Here is a 4,955-nt window from a genome sequence, read left to right as displayed (position 1 = left end):
GAAGTGGCTTCAGATTCTCAGTGCTGTGCTTTAACCCGCTGCGCCACCAGGGAGGGCCTGTAAAGTAATTTTTAAGATTTATTGATTTATTCATACAGAACTAGAGTACAGGTCAGAGGTGCAGGGGCAGATTGTCGAAGTACACTGCTGAGGGGAACAGCAGGTGGGTCAGGAGAGGTCTACTGTGCCATGTGGGTCACCTCCAGGGTGGGGATCGAACTTGCACTGAAGTGGCTGCAGCTGCATTCTGACTCATTGCATCACCAGGGAGGGCCCTGTGAAATAATCTTTTAAGGAAGGTAATTTTGAGTTATTGAGGCATTTAGGAGTCTTGGTGTACTAGTTCAAGGAGGGTGATTTTTGCCTTGGGAGTTTTGCCTCTTTTGGTTCTAAGTCATTGCAGCAGTATCAGTAAACCCTTGTTGAAATCATAGATTTTTCCCAAAGTTGTTGCTGCAGTTACAAGTTATTCTTGGTGTAAATCTGCCATATAATTCAACCTGTTTATCAACTGGGACTATAATAAATATACATATATTTGGATTTTTGAGTTTATAACCCCTGATACAGATACCAAAAGGAGATTGTTTGACTATTTGGTAGACAAATGTATACACAAAGTACCTAGGCAACTGAGATAGATCCAGTAGTCTAGTGCTACAATCTGGCCCAAGCCTTAAGGTTTTTGAGAATCTCTTAGACAAGATATAGGTGGAATAATACCATATACAGATTATGTCATGAATACCAAGTCAAAAATACTAATATAGAAGTTTGAAATTGTCAAAACCAGGGTTGCCAAAGGAGACAGGAGGACTATAATATGGTATCTTAGTGGAATATTGAAATGGGTAAAGGCATGTGAAAACTAAGGAAATCTGAATAAAATGTGAACTTATTTAAATATACAGTCTTATTAAATTGTGACATGTACCATACTAATGTAAAATGTTATAATAGGATTAATGGGCATGTGGGTATATAAATATACTCTGCTATCCTTGCAACTTAACTGTAAATCTAAAATTATTCTGAAATAAAGTTTTAAAAACTTACTAACTTACCACTCCAGGAAGTATTTAAAAAATAGGAAACTATAAGAAGTGTTTTATTATAAATTATACTGCTTTTTTTTTTTATAGTGGCAGGCTTCTGCTTATATTAATTACCTGTGTTTATAAATGGAATCTGTTTGGAAAACTAGGTATCTTCGGCACTTTGCTCGATTAGTAGATAACCAGGTGTTTGAGTGATTAGTTTTTAGAGACTGGAAGGGTATAAAGACCTGGAAGCTTAGCCCTGTTTACCAGGTTGTTATAATTTGGAGAATATTATGTGACAACATGCTTACTTTTTTGTGAATGAGTGACAAAACTCAAATGAGATCTGTCAGTAGAAGAGGACTGCAGGAGGTAGTTGGACCCACTCTAGGGTAAGGAGAGTGCTTAAGACTAACTGAGAGGGCCCTCCCTGGTGGCACAGTGGGTTAAAGCACAGCACTAAAAAGCTTAAGCCACTTCCACATGAGTTCGATCCTGCCTGCCCCGAGGAGATCCACATGGCCCTGCGGAACCCTCCTGACCGGCCTGCTGCCTCCCTCAGCAGTGTACTTCGTCAGTCGGCCTGTTCTGCTCCCCACTCTGTCTCTGGTGAATCCTCTCACCCTCTGCATCTCTGGCCTGTACCCCAGTTCTGTATGAGTAAATAAATAAGTCTTTAAAAAAAAAAAAGTTAACTGAGGAAGCCATTCTGATTTGAATAAATGCAGTTATTAGGTTAAGGGAAGCAAGGAGATATTTTTGGTTTATTTTGCCTGTCAGTAGTTTCCTAGGATTTTTATTGATTTAGCAAATATAGAATATAGATTAGTTTAGATATTGTATAATAAACTATAGGAAAAATAACAATGAATCACAACTTTGTCTGGTAGAAATTTACATCTTAACGGAACATGGAAGGATAAGACACTACATAAATAATACATACCAAGTGAAAAGGGACATAGAAAACAAGTTAGAGGTCAAGTGTTGGAAGTTCACAGGAAGGGAGAGATCAAAAATCAGACTGAGAAAGGAGAATCAGAAAAGGTTTTGCATGGAGTTAAATTTTGGTAAATGGATAAGATTTTGAGGACCAGTGATTAATAGTACTTAAGCTGGGAGGAATATTATGAATAAAGGCAAAAGCAGAAAAGTCCTGGGCTTATCTGGGGGGTTGAAGAGGATGAAACTGTCAGTCTGTGGGATAATGAGAGAGAAAGCTGGAATCATTGACTCTTTTTGAGCAAGGGAACTTTATGCAAAAAGTAGGATGGAGCTTGATATTATAATGCCTAAGCTCATTTACTAACTTGATATTAAAATGCCTAAACTGTGAATATGTGGTAACATTTCAACTTATGTTCTTTGCTACTTTTTTTTTTTTTTTAAGATTTATTTGTACATACAGAACTGGGGTACAGGCCAGAGGCTCAGGGGCGGCGAGAGGCTTCACCAGAGACAGAGTGGGGAGCAGAACAGGCAGATTGACGAAGTACACTGCTGAGGGGAGCAGCGGCTGAGGGGAGCAGTGGGCAGGTCAGGAGAGGTCTGCCACGCCATGTAGTCACCTCTGGGGCAGGTGGGAATTGAACTCATGCAGAAGTGGTTTTAGCTTCTTAATGCTGTGCTTTAACCCACTGGGAAGGCCTTCTTTGCTACTTTTAACCATGTCACCTTAGGGATGTATCTGATTTTTTTTTTTGCTCATTGCAGCATTTTGTAATAACTTTTGAAAGTGAATCTTTGCACAGTGTTTGCAAGCAACATTAACTAAAACAAATACATATAAAATTATATTGTGTACTAGCTTTCTATAGAATTTAAATTACATTTCATTTTACATTTAGACTGAGACAGAGATTGTTTCTTGGAGCAGAAAGATCTAAATTACTGTCATGTGCCAGTGATCAGGAAGGATGTGTATTAATAGACATCGTTGAAGTATTAGGCCACCTTGCTGGATTTCATATAGGAATGTTATCCTGAACCTCAGTTTTATTTTATAAAGATAAGTTCAAAGAAAAGTAGAAAAATTTCTGTTCAAAACAGTCTCTACAGCTTTTGAGTTGCACCAACAGTATTATAAGAAGTTTTTGTGGGGTGCAGGAATATAGGATGTATGAGCTTTTTCTTTTTCTCAGGCAGTCTCATTCCAATCAGCAGTGTAACTGGAATGCAACTCCAATTTGGAGGAAGGGGAATTGTTGGCAAGAGGAGAAATAGCAGGTGGGAGTTTTATTCAGAATATACATAGGCAGTCATTCATTATAACGTTAGCTCAGTAAGAACATGACATTCTATTTCTACAGCAGGGATTTACTCTTATATTATTTCATGGTGTGTTTGCATATGGATAATTCTATTCCAAATAGAAAAGAAATTATTAATGTGAACGAATTGGTAGTATTGTATCTATATGTCTGCAAATAGTTTTCTCTAGTCATCCCCCCACCCCCAAATATACCAAAAGAGAGTTTTGCAGAGTTTAAAAACATTTCTTGAGAAAACAACCACACAAAGCATTTATGGAATAGTTGAATTATACCTGACTTGTAGATTCTGAGAGTAAAAGACTTTTGTGTCATTTATCCATGAATCTAAAGTATCTATCATAGCACTTGGCACAAAGTGTTTGAAAATGTGGAACGAGAGAGTGAATAACGTAGGAAGTGTTCCCTTCTCACTAAGCATCTTAAGATCATCACATCTGCACCCATGTGAAGTAGAGTTGCTGGTGTGTCAGTGTGACGTAGTTTAGTTTGAGAATCTCCTCTGTCTATTCCAGGCTGTCCATCTAAGGAGCTGAGTAGAATAGATAGAACAAACTGAGTTTGGGGACAGTAAACTTAAAAATGAGAAATGCAGGCTCTCCCTGGTGGCGCAGCAAGTTAAAGCATAGCACTAAGAAGGTAAAGCCACTTTAGCACAAGTTTGATCCCTACCCTGGAGGTGACCCACATGCCACAGCATGTGGCATGCTCCTGACCCGCCCACTGCTCCCCTCAGCAGTGTACTTCATCAGTTGGCCTGTTCTGCTCCCCATTCTGTCTCTGGTGAATTTTGTCACCGCCCCTGCACCTCTGGCTTCTACCCCAGTTCTGTATGCATAAATGAGTAAATCTTTTAAAAAAAATGCTTTGAAGGAATTTGAGAAGGTTGGTAAGTAGTAAGTTGATCGACGTAGTTTAGTACAATTATTCTACTGCAAATCTACGGCTGCTTGAGACATGGGCCCTGTGGTTTGTAGTAATGGTGCTGTGCTGGTGTAGTGCCATGTTCACAGGCAGAGTAATCAGAATCCACACGATTGGAGTCTAGTATGTTTTGTTTTAATACAAAATGTAGTAAAAGTTCATTGCATTAGATACTTAAGATTTCTGCATGTTAGGGCCCTCCCTGCTGCAACAAGTTAAAGTATAGCACTGTGAAGCTATCTGCAGCCAACTGCAGCACCATTTCAATTCCTGGCCAGGGAGGTGACCCACATGGCGCAATAGACCTCTGCTGTCTCATCTGCTACTCCTCTCATTGATGTATTCAGTCAGTCTGCCAGTTCTGCTCTCCACTATGTCTCTGGTAAACTCTCTCACCCCGCTGTACCCTGGCCTGTACCTCAGTTCCTGTATGCATAAACAAACAAATCCTTTGAATAAAAGATTTCTGCATGTTAATGTAGTTAATTCAGTACAGTCCTTACCAAACATTAAAGGTACTGAAATACTGACATCCACCTAGGTAAAAGTTCATAATCCTTAACATTTGTTTTGTCCCCACCTACCTTACAAGAGTTCTCTCTTGCTTGACCTACTTCCAGTATCTTGGCCCACTTTTTCTTTTCTTTTCTTTTTTTTTAAAGATTTATTTATTTGTGCATACAGAACTGGGGTACAGGCCAGAGGCTCAGGGGCGGTGAGA

Source organism: Condylura cristata, unplaced genomic scaffold, assembly GCF_000260355.1.
Source record: "Condylura cristata isolate star-nosed mole 26May11 unplaced genomic scaffold, ConCri1.0 scaffold00038, whole genome shotgun sequence".
NCBI classification, from domain to species: Eukaryota; Metazoa; Chordata; class Mammalia; order Eulipotyphla; family Talpidae; genus Condylura; species Condylura cristata.
This window is presented reverse-complemented; position numbering follows the sequence as displayed.